Source organism: Chondrus crispus, genomic scaffold (genome assembly GCF_000350225.1).
Source record: "Chondrus crispus Stackhouse genomic scaffold, scaffold_57, whole genome shotgun sequence".
Classification (NCBI taxonomy): domain Eukaryota; phylum Rhodophyta; class Florideophyceae; order Gigartinales; family Gigartinaceae; genus Chondrus; species Chondrus crispus.
In genome coordinates this window covers 347,044-367,035 of record NW_005178533.1, presented here as the reverse complement: position 1 = coordinate 367,035, position 19,992 = coordinate 347,044, and positions in this window count along the sequence as shown.

Genomic DNA, 19,992 nt, shown 5'->3' with positions numbered 1-19,992 from the left:
CGACCACGAGCACGCCGTCGCGGCGCGCGCCGCCACGCGCCGCGACTTCCTGCGCTACGCCGCCTTCGAGCGCGAGCTGGCCGCCGTGCTGGCCAAGCGCGCCGACAAGAGGAAGCTCGCAAAGCCCAAGACCCCGCCAGCTGCTCGGCCAGTCCGCCGCCCGCGTCAACCTCGTCTACAGCCGCGCCGTCAAGAGGTTCCGCGCAGACCACCACCTCTGGCTCCACTACGCAAAGCACTGCGTTAATACAGGCTCCCATAAGGCCGCCGCCAAGGTCCTGGCCAGCGCCATCGCCTATAGGCCCGATGCGAGCGACGTCTGTCTCGCCGCTGTCGCCTTCCATTTCGATACCTGCGCCGACGCCAAAAGTGCAAGGGCCATCGCCCAGAGGGGCTTGAGAGCTCTTCCGCATTCTCTCCCTATGTGGACAGAGTACTTTCGAATGGAGCTTTGCTATTTGGCAAAGCTTGTTTCGAGGCGCATCGCCATGGGGCTCCCGCTCTCTGGTACCGCGCCTGAACCCTCCCAACCTCCGGAGCAGCAGGAGCAGCACGCAAATGAACCTCCTCCCGACCAAGTCGCGGTAGACTCTGCAGGTGACAGTCCCCCGTCTCACCCGTCTTCGTCTGGGAGTGAAAACATGTCGTTTTGGGACGGTGGCATTCCCATGGCGGTGTACACCAACGCCTGCGAAACTTGACCCTCACGCCTCAACACCGCGTTCATTTCTGGCACATCGTCGCCACCACGCCCTATGCACCGAAACAGCTGCTCCGGTCTCTAGCGTCAGCTATGCTCAAGCAACATCCGCATTGCATCATCTCCCGTCTTGTCAATATCCAATTGAATTGGGACCTTTTGCATGCACAATTGATACAGGAATCGTCTCCCGCTGAAGCCACACACGACAACGACAATGACGATGGGAACAAGGAACCTGACCAACAGGCCAAGGACAAGGACAAGGACATGCAGCATCGCCTTGCCGATCACGCCCTGGAGACTATAAACAAGATGCAACAGCTTCTCTCCGAGCGCCCGCTGGCAGCAAGCATTGACACTTGTAAGCCGGCCGTGCAATCGTTTTGGGAAAACCTAATGGCCCTTATCAGCACTTGCGAACAGCACCAGGCAGCTACTTCCCTCGCCAAGAAAGTGCTTGTCTTCATCAAGTCTGGAAAAGTTTTCAGTGGTGATTTTTCTAGCAGCGGAACGAAAGGCCCCGACGGTGTGGATCCCAAAGACACTCACACCTGGTCTATGAACCACTTTGCGAACATGCTAGAATCAAAAACTTGTCCCTTGTCAAGAAAATCGCACGATGTGTTGACGGCCAAGGTTCTCATCCCCTTTCGAGGGTGCGATGAGGAGAGAGCTCTCTGCGCATGGTTATCTTCAGAGGGCTATCTGAAACAGTTGCAGGGCATTTGCGATACCATGCTTTCCCTGCCCCCGCTCACATTGAAGTCATTACACTCGGCTATCCGGTCTCAAATGAAATGATTTATGACCGCATGCAGAGTCAGGGACAACTATCTGGTGCAGACGTGCTTCAGCTCTCTTTCTAAACAAGAAAACTTTTTAAAGCAGCAACGATTAGAGAAGACGGGGGCGGAAGCGGGGGCTCGAATTATGCGGCGCGACAGACAATGTGGCGAGCGACTAGAGGCCGGAGCGACAAGCCGCCGCAACAGTCGCTGCGCAACCGGCTTGCATTGCTGTCATGACGAGCGGGCAGTTTCGGGGTCCGCGCGTGACACGTGCGCGAGGCAGTGGCCGCCACTGCCGCCCTTCAGGACCGTACACGCCACTCAGTGGCGTGTACGGTCCAAAAGGGCGCGCACTACCAATGTCCCACCAAATGTCCCACTCAAATGTGATTTTTTAAAGCCCGCCCTGTGATAAATTTTATAAGATAAAATAAAGATGGCACCAATCGCCGCTGGTCACCCCGATTGGCCGTTTCTCGCAACCGCCCCGCCCGCCACAAGATAAACTTTACGCACCAGGCACACGTCAGCCGCGCTGCAGGCGCGCGCTCGACCCGAGCTAGAAGAGACCGCACGCTCTTCGTTCCCGGCGTTGCTGCCGCGCGCTGTGCGCGGCGCCGAGCGCTCCCACGCGTCGCGAGAGACGCGCCGAATTTTACTCGCTCCGATGCATGCCGCATGCGTACTGTAGTACTGCTGGGGGGTCATACTTGGGCTTGGGAGATGTGCAAACATGAGTGGCGAGTTGAGGGCAGCCTCGTGATCTTGCCAGCGTGCCGAACAAAAGTTTATGTACTCAGATCGTGCAGTTGGGCTCAAACGCATTCAATCCATTTGTTGCATGCCGCACAACTTGGTGCGACGATTTCATTCCCGGACGTGCTACGGAATTTGGAAAAGAGGAAGCAATACTCAGAGGAGGACACGTTCTCGCCTCTGCTTACAGCACATCCCTCGCCACACGTGTACGATTCTCAGTAGGTCCACGTAGTACTGTACCGGATTGCAATCTACTGATTCATCGAGCCCATCGATTTCCCACCCAATACCACCGTCGCATCTCCCTCACCCTTCACCTCCGCCCCCCCCTTTGCGCGCGATGCCATCCCGCGTGCGCGACCGTCCCCCGCCGACAGCCCGCCGCCGGCGGCGACGAACATCGCCACGGCGTACCCGCCGTCGGCGCCCGCACCGTCCTCGCTGGCGCGCCAGCTCGCCCTGGTCACGCTCTTCGGCGCTGCCCTCGTCCTGCTCGTGCACAACGTCGACCACCCGGCCGCCGCCCGCGTCAAGGCCGCCGTCACGTCCGCGCTGTCCGCCGCCTCTCCGCGTGCCCCCTCATCGGACCCCACGGCCCACCTCCCCGCCGGCCCGCGCCTCGCCGTGTGCTTCGCCGGCCACGTCGGGCGCCAGCAGCCCTCGCAGCAGCTCGACGTCCGTGAGCGCGACGGTCATGCCGCCGCCCGTGAGCGGGTGGCGCATGTTGAAGGCGTCGCCCAGCAGCACGGCGCCCGGCACGACGTGCGCCGGGGCCGGCATGACGCGGTTGGGCATCATCTTGGAGCGGCGCTCCCTCACGGCCGTGGCGAGCGGGGCGCGCAGCGACGGCGGCACCTGCGGCACGACGGTGTGCAGGATGTATTCGGCCGCGTCGCCCGCGTAGGTCGACCAGACAGCGGACCTCGGTGGCGCTGATCGGGTAGAACAGGACCGGGCACGGGTGGGCCAGGACGACGTGGCCGTGGTTCGGGAACGGCAGGGCGGGGACGTGCAGCACGAGGCCGTGGAAGTTGGAGTAGACGGTGACGTGGTGGTGGGCGGCGGCGCGCTTCCTCAGGGCGCTCCCGCACCCGTCGCAGGCGATGGTGAGGCCTGCATGTGCCGTGGCGGCCTTGTTCCCGCGCGTGGCGTAGCGCACGCCGACGACGGCGCCGTCGCGCTCGAGCAAGGCGAGGACGTTGCCCTCGATGAGGGTGACGTTGGGGTGCGCGCGCGCGATCTCGCGCAGGCGCTTGAGGAAGCGGCAGTTGTGAAAGGCGCGGCCCTCGGGCTGCGGGCGCGCGGCGGGGTCGGGGTCGGGCCCGCCCGGCTGGTGGTACGGCAGGCGCTCGGCGCGCGGGCCCAGGAAGAGGGCGTAGCCGCGGATCACCTGGGCGTCGATGTGAAGCAGCGCATCCGCCAGGCCCAGGCGGCACAGGGCGTCGTGTCTTGGACGGTGTTTGGACGGCGGGTGACCACGCACGTGTGGGGGAAGGGGAGAGGGGCTCGGACGGGAGAGGGAGCTTGGATGGGGTAGGGGGACGGGGACGGGCAGTGGGAGTGTGTTGAGGGAGGGTAGAGATTGTGGGGGGGTAGGATTAGAACACGTGCGGGGGTCGCGCGGGCGGGTCAGGGTGGCGGGGCGCGGCAACCATGGACAGCCTACGACCGCGTACAGTACGGTGGCTAGAGAAACCTAGAAATGCAAAAGGAGGACCGCCAATGCAACTCCGTCCAACCTCCTTTAATCATCCAACCACCCGCCGAAATCGACTCGGACGGATGATCCTCCTAATATCCTCCTCGTACCCTCCTATCATACTCCTTACAGTCCTACTGTACTCCTTCTACAGAGAAAATGTTCGCTAGGGATTGTCTTGCCGGTATTGAGATACCATCGGCTTGATACTCGGATCGAGTCCTTCAATAAACATTGTCATCTGTTCTTCCATCGAATATACGTTTCCACATCGATTGCTTGCGTCCGTCAGACGGATATAAATTTCCATCTCGTCTTCAGACGGTCTTTGCTGAACTTCTTGCAATGCGAGCACGGCTTGACGGATTGCCTCGTCGGTTGCGAAACTCCTCAACAACCACTGTACGGGCTCTGGACAAACGGATATCTTTCCGTGATGGGCCTTGGCCGTCTGAGACACCGAAGTGTACTGTCTCAAGGCGATGCCGCTTAAAAATTCAGGCAACAGGCGGATCGCTTGCCCCTCGTTCATTTCTTGAGTATCAAACTCTTGAACTACCTTTGCCAAAAAATCCAACACAAGGACCCCGTCCTCTCCTGTGAACGTGTTGTCCTTCTTCACCTTAGCCGGAATATCTCTCCTAATTTTTCGCACGGCGGTCCGCCGGGAACTTGACAAATATGTCTGCGGGTTCCGCAAGCGGTACGTTCGGTACGAAAGTAACTTCTTGAAGAGGTAGTTGGTCGGATTCAGCTCCTCCAACTCCTCCCATCGCGGCCCGCGCCGCGTTGCGACATCTTCGGGCTCCGCGTCCTTGTCTCTCCGCGAGGCGGACGAAGTGACTCCGCCTCGTCTGGAGGAAATTTTCTTGCTTGACGAAATTCCTTTTCCGTCTTTTGAACGGCGTTCGGAATCGCCCGAATGGTTCGACGAACCGCCGTTACCATCTTCGGAGGGACCAAGCGACTCCGACTGTGAGTGGCGGTTCTCCGGATCGTCACTACAGCGACCCTTGCTTGCACGTCGCTTGTCCTTCTTCGAAAGCTTCGACTTAGAACTCCGCTGCCGAGCGGGCTTGTCCTTCTTCGACCTACGGTCGCCCTCTCTACCCGAAGGGAGCGGCTCTTCGTCCGATCCTTGCGGAGCTTGATCCGCGGCCTGCTCGAGGTCCTTGAGACTGTGGTATAACTACCTTCGTCCCGACCACTCGGAACGAGGGGGGTTAGAGGTAAGGGAGCGCGCGCCGCTGGGTAACCCACGCGAGCGCAAACCGTACAGAAGGACTCGAAAAGAGGGAAGGCTCACGTGGCCGGTGACGCGCAGCCGGTCGGTGGTGTTAGATCCAGACGGCCGGTCACGGGTTAGAAGCCAGAGACTTAGAGGTAAAACCGTACGGAGTTAGCAAAAAGCCGTAAAGGGAAGGGAGGCGAGTCTGCCCCCGTTTACTGGAACCGGGCAGGTGCCCCTGGTCTTAACCCCTAAGTGGGACGCCAGGACACCTGTCCCGCTACAGTAGCTGTGACATACTGTATACCAGCTACTGTACTAAATTGGCTAATTTGTGCAATTAACCACTAATTGCTAATTACTTACCGGATGGGTCGCACACGTGTGCCCGTGGCCACGACCGGCGCCAACGGTTGGGTCACGTGTACGCCGTGGAGGTACTACTGTGCTTGCAGAGGGCGCGTGCACGATTACTACAGTAGTAACCGCCCGTCTCGGCGGTTCTCATCTCCCACCGGGGGTCGCGGTGTGGAGTTGTACCACAGACCCCCTTCCTTACTTCGCGACACGTCCTCGTCGCGGCCGGGGGTTGACATGACCGGCTGGCAGAGTGTCCCATCCGCACGGAGAAGTCCGCGCCGACCACGGGGGCGCGGGCGGACTACGGCCAACTCCATGGGGGAGCCCATGGAGTTTTTGGTATTTAACCGCGTCGGATCCCGTGGCGCGGCAATGTGTCCCCTCACGCTTTCCTTTTCTCCCACATCACTCCACACCACGCACCCCCCTTTCTCCACCTCCACATCTCGTTTCCTCCCCCTATCCTCCATCTGCATGGACAACCGACCGTCCGAGCGGGGTCACCCCCCTCGGGCTCAGCTCCCTACAGTGCCGGCCGCGCCGGCCCCTACCTTTCACCCGGCGCTGGCGGCGGGCCCCGTGAATCGACCCGCGGCGAGCATCGCAGCCCCGCGGGTGCGGGCTCCGGGCGCGGGGTTTGCCCCCTCGCGCGGCCCTCCCGCCGTCCAGGGGCCCCTGCCGCGCCCTCCGCGCTAAGCCCCGGCTCCCGAAGTCGGTGAGATGACCGTACTGAGACGATCTCCCGACTGGGTTGTAGCCACGGGGCAGACGGCGGCCGGGGCGGGTGACCGCCCGGTACCGCCGGACCCGTACGCGACCACGCCCCCGGCGACAGAGGCGCCGCCATCCGGCTGGCTCCGGACGGGTGTTCGTGCCGTTCGGAGTTTGTTGCCCGGGGCCGACTTAGACCACCGGGTTCCCCGGGGTGGTGGCAACCCCTCACAGGCACAGCCGCCGATGTCCAACGAGGCTTACATCGGAACGGCCTTCCCCGATGCCGCTCGGTTTGGGGCCATCCCCAGGCGGCGGGGTATCCGCACGCCCTCCTCTCGCGGACGAATCCGCCAAGACAACCGCGTGGCCGCTTGGAGGACCCGCTGGGTCCACGTACCACACCGCGTAATGGCGGATTCCCGTTCGGATCTTCTCTACATCCGCTGTGCGGGAGAGGACCAGTACCATTCGCGGTTGTTCGACCTCTTCGAGAGGTTCGGCGGGGACGTGGATCCTAAGCCCCACGTGCAGTTGGTGGCCTTCCCCCGCCCGTTCGACCGGTGGTACAGTGTGGCCGACCGTGTACGGTGGGGCGAGAATTCCGCCAAGGAGAGCCGGCTGCGGTGTCGCCGCGCCGATGCCTACTTCCATATGTGGCACACGACGGAGTTCTTCGCCGTGCCCACGGGCGCTAGGGGGCGGCTATACCCAGCCCTACCGAACGGTTGGAGCGATCTGGAGACTCCACAGTACCTCTGCGTCCCCACCCCCAGCGTGCTGGCGTATGCCGCAGCGCGGTGGATGCCGGACGGTTCCTTCGGGCGAGAGGCGACGCCCGGGATGCGTCGTCTGATCGACGCCATCTTGCTCTCGGAGTGGGCCGTCCTGGCGTTGCTGTGTTTCCTACACGCCGCACGGGACGGCCTCCCGTTCTTCACCAAGTGCCCGGACCCTCGCCTGGCGAGCCGGAACGGGAACGAACCCGGCGAGCGAGGCTCTCTCTTCCCGTTGTCGGCGGGGCTTCTGCAGCTCATCCGATCGGTCGGGTTGGCCGCCATTCTCGAGGGGACGTCGTTCGACCCGGTTGGCGCCGAGGCCATTCTCGATTTTCCGAACGGTTGGACTGGTCTCTTCCCGAGCGCGGAGACTTCGTGTGGTACAGTTGGGCCCGCGGCTGCTCCCTGCGGATGCCGCATTGGGATGGTACGTCGGCGGAGGCCGACAACTGGTACGACCCCCTCCCGGACGACGGGTCGCCGTCGTACGGTGCGGCCATCGCCTCCGCTGACGGGTGGGGCGCCGCGGTTGCCTACGCCGGGACTCCCGCCGAACCGTCCGTGGAGTCTTCGCCCGTGTCCGCCCCGCCGGTCCCACCGATGCCGGGTGACACCGCCCTCGGAGAGGGCCTTCCAGTCGGTTCCTCGACGCCCCCTAGGGTGGGCGGCGCGACCACTGCAGAGTCGCCACCGCCGGCCACGGAGACGCCGGTCATGGAAGTGCCGGTCACGGACCCCGCCCCAGTGGGGGCCCCTCGCGGGGTTCCTACTGTCGAGCCCGCGGGGGATAGCCTTCCTGCCGCAGCTACCGGATCGGTGCCGGGCTCTGCCGTCTTCCCCGTCAGCGAAATGACCGCGACGGGAACGCAGACCCCCTCGGTAGCGGCCGATGGAGCTCCGGTGGTGGCACCAGCGAACGAAGCCCCCGTCTTGGTCCCGGACGCGCAGGCCGCCCTGCGTGCTCTGCAGATAGAGTGCGGCTACGCGGGTGTCCCTGCACCGACCACCCTCGCGGCGGCTCTGGAGTCCGCGCGCGCCTGGCTAGTCGAGGCGACTCAGCTCAGGGCGCGGGTGGCCGGCCTGCAGTTCGCCATCCGCCAACGTGACACCGGCGAGGATCTCCTGCGCAGTGAGACGATGGCGCGAATCCGTGCGGCACAGGACCACCTCGCCGTCTTGAGCGAACAGGTGTCCGCAAAAAGACCGTACGGTGCAGTTGATGCTGATCCCGCCAGCGCGGCGGTGCGGGGAGCGGAGCCCTCTGCCAAGCGCCAACGCCGTGAGTGATGCACGTGGCGGAGGCGGGGAGAGTAGCGAACTGCCTCCGGGGACCAGGTCCCATCCAGTCCAGTAAATTGCCCCCTGTTCTCTTTCTTCTTCCGCTCCTTCACTGCCCTTCCCGCTCGGTACTGTGGTCTCTCCGCGCCGGTCGTCATCACGACGGCCGGGTTACCCTCTGGCTCATGCCGGCGAGACCCCGCGCGGTGAGTGTACCAGGTGGTCGCGGGAAGGGTCCCCCAGCTGCCCCCGCGACATCGGAGGGCGCCCGTCCGGTAGGTAATTTTGGGCCGGATTTTACCGCCCCGCGGCGGGTGGCTTTTTCAGCGCACCGACGAACTCCGATTGGGTACTCCCCGAGGATCGGAGGCGTCTTGAACCGCCGCCGTGGTCCAGCGGCCACACGTGCCGGGCGGTGTATGCCGGCCGCGTACCTCGTGGTCCGCAGTGCCCTGGAGCCTCGGCGAGGTCGCCTCCCCATACAGTATTTACCGGCTGGGTTCCACCCCTCGGCAGCGGGTGTGCACCGGGGTGCCGCGCCGTTTGACCACCGCCACGTCGGGTCGCCCCGCTGGCGAGTCAGCCCCCTTTTGCACCGGTTCTTCCGGCGCGGGGTTTGCGGTGACGCACGCGGGGTTCCGCGTGCGTCTGTGGGGACCTCGCCCCCTTCTGCGCCGGGTCTTTCGGCGCGGGGTGGGCGGTGACGCACGCGGGGTTCCGCGTGCGTCTGTGGCGACCTCGCCCCCTCCTGCGCCGGGTTTTCCGGCGCGGGGTGTGCGGCGACGTGCGCAGGGTTCCGCTTGCGTCTGTGGCGGCCTCGCCCCCTCCTGCGCCGGGTTTTCCGGCGCGGTGTGGGCGGCGACGTGCGCGGGGTTCCGCGTGCGTCTGTGGCGACCTCGCCCCCTCCTGCGCCGGGTCTTCCGGCGCGGGGTGAGCGGCGACGTGCGCGGGATTCTACGTGCGTCTGGGGCGACCTCACCTCCCCCTGCGCCGGGTCTTCCGGCGCGGTGTTTGCGATGGCGATTGGCCGCCGCGCGGGGGAGGTCCTCTGCGGGATCGTCCTGCCCAGAGCTGGGTTGCCCAGTGCGGTGTTAGCGGTGGCGTGCTGCCGCCCGCGTGCGCCAGAAGCGGTCTATGAAGGCCTGGGGGAGTCCCTCTGCGGGTTCCCAGGTATCGTCGGCTGGGGCGTAGCCATACCAGCGGACCTTGTACTGGGCCCCTGTGCGGTTCTCCCGGTGGTCGACCAGATGGTCGACCACATACTCCGCGGCGGGTTCGGGTTCTCCGGCCGCCGCGGGCTGGATCGGGGCGGCCGTAGTGACGTCGCGGGGTCCCCGCCGTATCCGGGTTATCCGATCGATGCTCACGCGGTTTGAGACTCCGTCTTGATCGACGACCACTGTCGTCTCCGTAGCGGATCGGACCCGAAACGGGCCTTCCGTTTTCGGTAACAGCTTGACGGAGGGTCCCCTGTCATTACTTGGCAGGTCTCCCCGTTCAGTACTCGTCAATGGCCGAGGTGGGCGGTCGACATAGACCAGGTCTCCCACCTCGATGACCGGACGGAAACGCACCTTCTTATCGAAGTCGGCCTTGTATCGCCTTTGCGCCGCGGTTAGCTTCACCCGCGCGCGCTCAAGGGAGTCGCGTAGTTTACGCAGCGTCGCGCGCTTGTACTGTACCGGAGTTCTCGGATCTTCCATGTTGGAGACGGCATCCTGCGGTACAGTACCAGGCAGTGCCAAACCGGGCGGTGGTCGCGTCAGCACCAGGTGGAACGGGGTTGTCTCCGTCGACCAGTGGACCTGCGTGTTTTACGCGAAGGTCAGGGGCTGGGTGTATTCGTCCCAGTCCCTCTGGTGCTCCGCGACATAGTGTCGGAGGCGCTGTACCAGAGTACGGTTGAACCGCTTGGTTGGCCCATTCGTCTGGGGGTGATAGGCAGTAGTCAGGTAATGCCTCACCCCAGGAGGGCACACACCGCGTCGAAGAACTTGGCGGCAAATTGTGGTCCGTTATCGGTTAGCACGTAACGAGGTGCGCCGTATACGTAGACCCAATTGTCCAGGAAGGCGTTTGCCACGACCGACGCGGTGGTTGTCCGTAACGGGATGCTGCGCGTCAGCTTCGTAAACCGGTCGGTCATGACGAGCACGTGGCGATTGCCGTGCGCCGTCTTCGGTAAAGGGCCCAGCAGGTCCATGGCGACGAAATCCAGCGGTCCTGCCGCTGGGAAGAGCTTGAGATCCTTCTGGTGTCTCACCAGGGTTCCCCGGGTGGCAGCGCATGACGCACAGTTCCGTACGGTACTGAAGGCGTCGTTGGCCATATGAGGCCAATAATATTCCCGCCGGAGGGTATAGTACATTCTCGTACCGCCCGGGTGTCCGGCTAGGCGGGGATGATGGGCGAGGTACAATATCTTCGCCCGGAGCCGCTTCGGTACCACCCGCTGCAAGGTCCCATCGAGGGGGGACTTGCGGACGACGAACCCGTATCGGTCAACGTCGTAACGCGAGTCCGGGCTCCCCACCGTCTCGGCGGCCGCCCTATAGAAGAGGTCCTCGGCCTGTTCCCGAAGGAACTCTTCCACCGTTACGGATGAGACGTCGCGCTCTTTGGGTATAACCGCGAACGCGTGCTCAGCTCTCCCCGGGTCGACGGGGGTCTCCCAGTGTACGGTACCTTGGCGGGGGTCATGCTCCTCCTCTGGCCATTGTACCGCGAAACACGGGACCTCGTCGTCAACCGGTTCGGACGTTGCGCCGTCAACTCGGAGGCGTGATACACCATCCGCGAGTTGGTGCTTAATACCCGGCCGGTACTGTACGTCGTAGTCGTACTCGGCTAGGCGGAGACGCCAGCGCGCTAGCCGGCCGGAGCTATCCGCCAGGTTGAGAACCCAGCGGAGGGCCTCACGATCCGTACGGAGGTCGAACGTATTCCCATACAGGTATGGTCGAAGCGTGAGAATACTCCATACGACGGCGAGGCATTCCTTGTCGGTAGTGGTGTAGTTCCTCTCCGCGTCCGTGAGAGTGCGGCTCCAATAACCGATCGGTAGGCGGTCGCCGTCCGGCTGCTCCTGTAGTAGGGCACAGCCGACCTGGTACGCGCAAGCGTCCGTGTCCAGGGTGTATTTCTTTCCGTAACGGGGTAGAGCGAGGATCGGTGGGGACACGAGGCGCTTCTTGAGTTCCACGAACGCCTCGTATTCCTCATCAGTAAGAGCCTCAAACTCGAAGGGTTGATTTTTCCCCGTCTTCCGGTTTAGCGGAGCGGCTATTTTCGCGAAGCCCTTCACGAACCGACAGTACACGTTGCAAATTCCTAAGAATGACCGCAATTCCGTTTGGTTCTGGGGAGGTCGAGCGCGCTCGATGGCGACCACGTTGCGGCGCTCGACCTCCAACCTGCCTGGTCGAATCACGTGTCCCAGGTAGGTGATGGAGGTGTCGAAGAAGGCGCACTTGGACAGATTCAGCGACACGCCCGCGTCCCGCAGTAGGCGTAGAACCTCGCGGACGTGCGCCACGTGTTGTGTTACGGTCTTGGAGTAGATGATAACATCGTCCAGGTAGACCAGAGCGGTTTCCCACTTTACCCGCGACAGTATGATGTCGACGGCCCGCTGAAAGGTCGCGGGGGCGTTCTTCAAACCAAACGGCATGCGGAGGAAACGGTACAACCCGCAATGCGACGCGAACGTCGTCTTGTCCCGGTCCTCCTCGGCGATTTCTACTTGCCAATACCCGCTGTTGCAATCCAGCGTGGTAAAGACAGTAGCGTCGCCGAGGGAATCGATGCCCTCGTCCATCCTCGGCAACGGATAGGGATCCCGAACGGTGACTGCGTTGAGCTTTCTTTAGTCGACACAGAACCGCATGGTACCGTCCTTTTTAGGGACGAATACCACGGGGCTTGCCCATTCGGCCGTGGCGGGTTCGATTACCGCTGCCCGGAGCATGCCGTCGATCTCCGTTTTCTCTTTTTCCCGTGCGGTTGGTCCGGCGCGGTAAGGCACCTGGTAAATCGGGCGAGCACCGGGCTTGAGCTCAATCCGGTGCTTCGTGGCCCCGATTTTTCCCAGCCGGCCGGACCACATGTCCTTGAATTCGGACAGTACCTCGAGGATCTCCGAGCGTACCTCCTCGTCCTCGGCACCGATGTGGACGTCCTCCTGCCAGGCATTGGGGTCCTCCTCAGGGGCGGCGGTGTCTTCGGGTTTATCCGTTCCAACCGCCCCGGGGTGCGCCTTGGGCGGCGTGGCTTGTTCAGCCCCGCCCTTATCCGTACGGTTGTCAGCGGCTTCTTCCGCGCCCACCTTTGCGGTTGAGAGGTTGGAATTAAATATCCCTCCCCCTTCCTTAGCTTCGGCCGCTTCCGCGGCCGAGTCGCCAAGGGTCAGGATGTGAGTGGGCGACGGAAGAGCCAGTCCGACTACGGTATGCTTCGGGATGTGAACCGAGCGGTGCCCAAAATTGCTGAGCATTACCGAGAACGGTTTTTCGGGGGCAACATCCATGCCCCCCTGTGCCATGAGTGTCAAATTCCTGTGCGCGGTTTTTGGGGAGTTCTGTAAAAAACACAGCCCCCCCACCGGCGTGGCGACCCTCACCCTGGCCTGCGTCATCGGGGGAATTGTCACCCCTCTGACGAGGCGGATCTTCCGTGACGGTGTGTTGGCGGGGAACGCCACCTGCTTCCGTTCGGGTTTATCCGACGGCGGTAGTTGTTGTGCGGTGCTTCTCGAGGCCATCTTGCGGTCGTGCCTCGAGGGGGTTGTTCCGACTAACGCCACGGGTGGCGCGTCGTGGAACACGACCTTCCGTTGCGGTGGGAGGATCGCCTTGACGTGGCGATCCAGGAAGGTCGTACCGAGGATACAGTCCACGGCGAGGCTCGTGACTAACAGGAACGGGACGCGCGCCACAAACTCACCGATTCGGACGAGCAGGGGGATTTCCCCCAGTGCCTTCATCGCGCGGTTTGACGCGTCGATGAGCGCTGGGCTCCGAACCGGTTTTATCGATGGTCGCCACGACTCGGCGACACACCATAAATGGATGAGGTTCGGTCCGGCTCCTGAGTCCAGCACTGGTGTGATGGCGACCATCAACGCCTGCTTCTGACCAACCGTTGCGGAGATCTTGTAATTCTGCTTCTTGGAGAAGCAGTTGGCCTGGACTTCCGTTCGGTTACCCGGCTGCGCTTCCACTGGCGCAGCCGGATCGGGGGTGCCTAAGCTTCTGAGGCTGGGCACGGGGAGAGACGTCGTCGCCTCTACGCGTCCTCCCCGGCTTCCCCCGTCAACAGCAAGTCCTCACGGGTCTCATCCGCGGCTCGCGCCACGGGGTCCTCGGTGTGGTCGAGGTGCGGTTCCTCGACCACGTTGACGCCCGCGGGGGCCGTTTGACGCTGGTTTCGCCAAGCGGACGGCCCCTGGCGGTTGAACGGGGATCCCGGGCGGAGGCCTTGCCGGATGCGTAGCTTCTGGTAGTTGGCCTCTCGTGCCTCCAGAAGCTTGGCCGGCAGGCCGGCATCGGCAACGACGGGGCACCTCTCTTGTCGGTGCGTGGTGTCCAGGCAGAACCGGCACGGTGGCGGTCCGGGAAATCTCCCGCCGGAGAACCGGACGCGTGGATCCTGCCCTTGCCTCCCGTACGGTCCTGTGTGCACGTCGCCAGGGTTGGAGGGCGGAACCGGGGCGCCCGCCGTCGAGGCTGCCGGCGACGGATAGTAACTCGTCGGTGGCGAGCTCATCGAGGTCGGCGTGGCGGTTTGGTCCGTCACGGCCAGGATTGCTTCTTCAGCCAATCCCCCGGCCGTCGGGATGTCGGATGCCGACTCAACCGACAGCACGGGCCTCGTCCTTGCGGTGCGGTCAAATCTTCTAGCCGCTCCGGACGGCTCTCGGTGCGCCATGGCGGACATCCCCTGTCGACGGGAAGCCCGATTGGTTTCCCCGATCGCTTGCGCGTATCAAGCCACGAATTGGTAATCCACATCCGGGTGCATGGCGAGGTAATTACGGACCTGCGCGCACGTGGCGGGAAGTAACCCCTCGACGAACAGGGACTTCAACCGCCGGTCGGAGAATACCGTACCGCATCGGAGGACATTGTCCCACAGGTGGTTACTGTAGACCTCCTCCGTCATGTTTGAACTCTGACGGAAGGAGGTCACGTCCCCAACCGCTTCGGAAACTACCTCGTTCGTAGCATAGGTGCGCAACAGAAAGTTGACCACCTGGGGGTATGTCCGGAGCAGCTCGCGCCGCTCCACGTCAACCGCCATGGTATTTCCATTGAAACGGGACTGGAGTAGGGCGTGAGCCTGACCGGTGAGATAGAATTGGAAGCACCACACGGCGGCTCCTTCGGTAATCCCGTTGTGGTCGCACGCCATCTTGAGGCGTGCGAGGAATCCCAATACCGCAATCGGATCTTGATCGCGGAACGTGTGGGACCTCATCTGCACGTCCAGTTTTTTCCGGTAACGGTTAATGTGCCGCGCTACTGTGGAGTCGTAGCGCGAGCTACGCCGTTCCAGGCGGTAGGTCTTGTAGTTGACGGCCTTGGTAAGCAGGTCATTGAGGGGCCTGATTACCGTGGGTCGTCGCTCGTCGCTCGTCGGGGCAGCCCGGCGGCGTCTGCTCGAGCGACGAAGCCCCTCATCCGACTCGGTGTGGTAGTCTTCCAAGTCGGACGGGTCGTGCCGGTGCCGGTCTCGGCTTCTATCGCGGCGTGCCCTGTGGCCCCGCCTGCGAGAGTCTACCGAACCGGATGGGTCATCATCGGAGGGGTATCCTCCCCCTGCGGCATCGCGGTATCGCCCGTGGCGTGCCTCGCGGTTATCGCGGTATCGCCAGCGGCGTTCCTCGCAGTCTTCATCCGTCCTGTGACGGGGGTCTTTTGCCTCGGAATACCGGGTGTATTCCGCTTCGGTCCTGTGCGTGCCGGGTGCACGTCTTCTGCTCAACCGGTACGGGTCCCGATTCTCTGTCTCGGGGAGCCCCAGGCGGTTGTCTGTCCCGCGGGGGCCGCCCGTACCGGCGAGTATGGGGAGGACATTTTCCGTGGTCCTCCCTGTAGCACCGTGAACGGTTGGGAGATAGATGGCTCTGCCCTCCGGGTGAGGGTCCATCCTATCAAGCCCGGGTACGGCGCCGATCGGATCAGCGATATTAAAGCTTGAGTCCGGAACGGTTTCACGGCGCGGCGCCGGCGGCGGTACCGCGCCTCCCGTTTCGGTGAATGTCGTGGCCAGACGGATGTCCACGGCGGAGCTAATAGCTCCCTTTAGAGCCAATGCGGTCGGAGATTCGTCCCCCTCCGCGGCGAGCGCTGCCACCACCTCGTTGCGTACGAGGGGGGCGATCTTCTCGTCCAGCAGGGCGCGGAGCGCGGTGTCCGCATGCTCCGCCACCAGTCTTGGTGCCGTTCGGTCGAGGTAAACCTGGACGACCTGAGGTAGTTCCTCAGCGAGGAAATCCTCCATCCAGGTTTGTAACCGCGGGAGTAACGCGTCGTACAGTACTTGTACGCGGTTCCCCCCACCAGCCGGTAGCCCGGCGGTGGTGTCCGAAACGGTAGGGGTCTTCTGGCCCTTGGTAGACGGCGGGCGCAGCAGGGCTTCCGGATTGTCGATCCCGGGGCGCTGTGCGCCTCTGCCACTGCGGGTACTTGCTCGCCCGGAGGCGGTATCTTCTCCGGCGGAATCCGCACGGTTCATCGTCGATGATCACTGGCGATCGACGCGGTGATTTTCAACCTCTTTCAATCCGATCGGTAGTTGCTCGCGCTGGCGATCCAGTGCGGCCTCAACTTCTGTAGTTATACCCTCCACAAGATTACCAAAATGTGGTATAACTACCTTCGTCCCGACCACTCGGAACGAGGGGGGTTAGAGGTAAGGGAGCACGCGCCGCAAGGCAACCCACGCGAGCGCAAACCGTACGGAAGGACTCGAAAAGAGGGAAGGCTCACGTGGCCGGTGACGCACAGCCGGTCGGTGGTGTTAGATCCAGACGGCCGGTCACGGGTTAGAAGCCTGAGACTTAGAGGTAAAACCGTACGGAGTTAGCAAAAAGCCGTAAAGGGAAGGGAGGCGAGTCTGCCCCCGTTTACTGGAACCGGGCAGGTGCCCCTGGTCTTAACCCCTAAGTGGGACGCCAGGACACCTGTCCTGCTACAGTAGCTGTTACATACTGTATACCAGCTACTGTACTAAATTGGCTAATTTGTGCCATTAACCACTAATTGCTAATTACTTACCGGATGGGTCGCACACGTGTGCCCGTGGCCACGACCGGCGCCAACGGTGGGGTCACGTGTACGCCGTGGAGGTACTACTGTGCTTGCAGAGGGCGCGTGCACGATTACTACAGTAGTAACCGCCCGTCTCGGCGGTTTTCATCTCCCACCGGGGGTCGCGGTGTGGAGTTGTACCACAGAGACGTTGCGCGGCGCTATCAAATCGGTCATCGATGCTTGTTCTAAATTTTCCTAAGGACTCCAAGGCTTGATTCGCGTCGCGCCTCGCGTCCTTGACCGAAATTTTCAACGAGGCTAGGACCTCCGGCTCAAGACCGTCGGTCGCCTCACCTCGATCCTTCTCGACGAGATCCACTCGAGCCGACAGATCTCCCAAAACGGTGTGGAACTTGGATGCTTGCAACTCCAGTTGCTTCCGGACGAGGGCTAATTCAGCCTCGAGATTTTTCTTCGCTTCTTCGCGAATTTCGCTGCTCATCTTCTCCAACTTCTCGTCGAGGTCAGTCTTGTCGGCGGCTATCTCCGTAGGGGATTCTTGATCTCCGGGGTCCGTGGCCGTATTGGCCTGGATCGGGGTGCGAGGACCCCTCGGGATCCTCGACGCTCGTGCCGATCCGGCTCTGCTCGCACCGGAACCGACGTCCCCGGGTGCGCTTGTTGACATCGCTCGTACGAGCGGACCTACGCAGCAAAAAAGTTACAAACAAAAAGAAAATAAAAAAAGAGTCCGTTACCCAGACCACTTCCTTGTCGTAGACAAAACAGATTCTAGGTCAGGTCTCCTGCACAGTAGACAAATTTCTAGGTCGGGAGACCACTTTTGTAGTGCAATGCGCCTGTCGGGCAGAGACCGCGGTCCGATGGTCCAGCAAAAACAACAACAGCAACAAAAAGAAGAACTGCCGATGGCACAGCGCTGCGGAGTGTCCGACTCTCCCTTCTCCGTTTAAATGAGCTTGCGACTCGTAGTAGCTCGGATCACTGATGGAGAGGCACAGAGAAATAGCCCGGCCCGGGATCGGTGTGGTAGAGACTTGCGAAGAGATCTGCTCGACGAGTGTGAGGTGGGGCGCGTACGTAGGTACCCCGGTTCCACTGGGTTGTAAGGCCAATGCTCGTTGCGCTTCTTCGACACCTTGTAACGCGACAAGGCCTTCGACGGGAGCGTCGCAACGCAGCCCGACGGGATGAAATGAAAGTAGCAGCGCTACGTCAACCGTGCCGCCCGATGGCTCGAAACACCTACACCGGTTCGGTCGCAACCGAGGCCGATGGCACCAACACAAGATAAGGGAAAAATAGGTAGAATTAGAGATAGAAAAGGATAGGGAAATAAAGGAAAAAGGAATGGGAACCCCGAGCGATAGAGGATGCAGTAGGCTTAGGTAAAAGGGAGCGTCTTGGTAGAGACGGACTTCGACCAAGGCGACATTCAACTCTGGCAACTCGGGTTGGTTTATTGACTTGTTCGGTCAAAGGGCTAAGTTATATAGAGCCCCGCCGGGGCGAGTACAGTAGCTCCCGGCTCTAGATTCTAGATCTAATCTAGTGTCAGCAAAATTAATGCCAACTAATTAACTAAATAAAATTAAATAATTAAAAATTAAAACTGTGCAATTATTCACACGTGTGTCCCCCAAACCCGGACTACCTTTCGTATCCAAATGTTTTCCTTTCTTTTCACCCCCCTTTGCAGGTGCGTATTGCACTACACCATTCAGACATTTGTTTTTGTGCCTGTGCTGTCTGTTTGTATTTTCGTGGGGGCCTGGGGATGTGCGCATGTTAGGTGCTCGTGGTCTTTGTGTATAGAGTGATATGTAGGTGCTGCGTTGCCCAGTGGGGGCGTTTGGGGTAGGTGTTGTGCGCGGGGCGGCGTGGGATTGTGTTTTTGTAACGTGTTTCTTTTTACGGCTGTATGTGCCTGCCCCTTTTGGCTGTGGCGTCTTGGTCGAGCCTGTATTGTCCGTCGCGGAATTTCGCTGTGATGATTGGTTGCGCGATGTGGATGGGTTGGCGGAGGGTTGCCTGGTTTCTTGAGAATGTTACCTGTCCGTGCGTCGTGAAGTCATGCACGGACAGCAGATTTTCCTTGACTTGCGGGGTGTGGACAGCAGGTATTTTCAGCTTGTTATTATTCTGTGGTATGGTTATGCGTCCCGTGTGTGTCATTGACGCGCGGTGTCCCGTGGCTTTCGTGGTTAGTGTCCCGGTGCTTCGTGGCATATTCGCGTGGGGTCGTGGGGTATGCGCAGGGTTTGCACCGGAGTCCAGTATGATATTTGGCTTACTGTCGGTTGTGTTTCCTACGCCGGTAAGTGTCGCTTCAAGCGCTTGTATGCGTTCTTGCAACTCTTGGAAGGCGCTCTGGTGTGGGTCTGCGTCGCTGTCGTAGGCGTGTGCTGCGTGTGCGTTACCCGTGTGGGTGCAAGATGTTTTCTACGTGCGTAGCATTTTTCTGTTGTGTAGGCTGCCGTGATGAATGCACCATGGCCCCTGGTGTTCCGTTGGTCGAGAGTATGTTGTTGTGCCTCGGGCTGGTCTTGGGAAGCGCGCTCGCGATGTTCTGTGTCGGGATTCGTGTTGTGGTGCTGTGGTAGTGGGTGTTGCTGGGGTTTGTGTTTGCATCAGCTGCACTTGTTGGACGTGGTGGGTGAAAGCCTGTATGGTGACGGGTGGGTGCCCTGCCGTGATTATGGCTAGGGTGCTCATGTCTGGGTGATGGCTGAGCCCTTGTAGCATGTATCGAACGGTCGTGCATTCGTCATCTATATTGGGGTAGCGTGCGACTTGCACCTTGTACCGTATTTCCCGGTGCTGACTGACAGTCTTTGAGTTGGGTTCTGGGTTCGTATTTGATGCTTCTGGCTTCAGCATCCAACATCTCACGATTTTCGGTTGATGTTGTGTGAACGACTCCTCTTATGATGCGGTAGATTACGTTCGGTTCGTACCGGAGTACGTGGGGTTGTAGTATCCTGATGATGTCCGGTGTTAGGCTTTGCATGATGGCTCGGCGTAGTTGGTCTGATTTTTTTGGTTTGAGGCCTCCGTGCTTGGATCGTGGTCCGGTGTGTGGGGTACGTCGATCTGTTCGATGGCGGCTATTGTACGTGCGTAGATTTCCAGTGCGTCGAACCGAAACGTGTACTTGGTTGTGTCGAGGCGCGGGAGCTGTCCCGATGTGGGTGCTTGTGGATCTGTCATGTCGGTTTCCTGTCTGCGGGGGTGCGGGAGGTTGGTTAGTCGTTGCGCTGCTGTTTATCGCCGTGGGGATTGGTTTGGTTTTGCGGCGGATCGGATGTCAGTAGTAGTGCCTGGTGCCCATAACCTGTGATGCCAAGGTCAGACCGATGCCTCCGACCCCCGAAGGTGGCGGAGGCGACACGGAATTTATTCTGTTTGCTATGA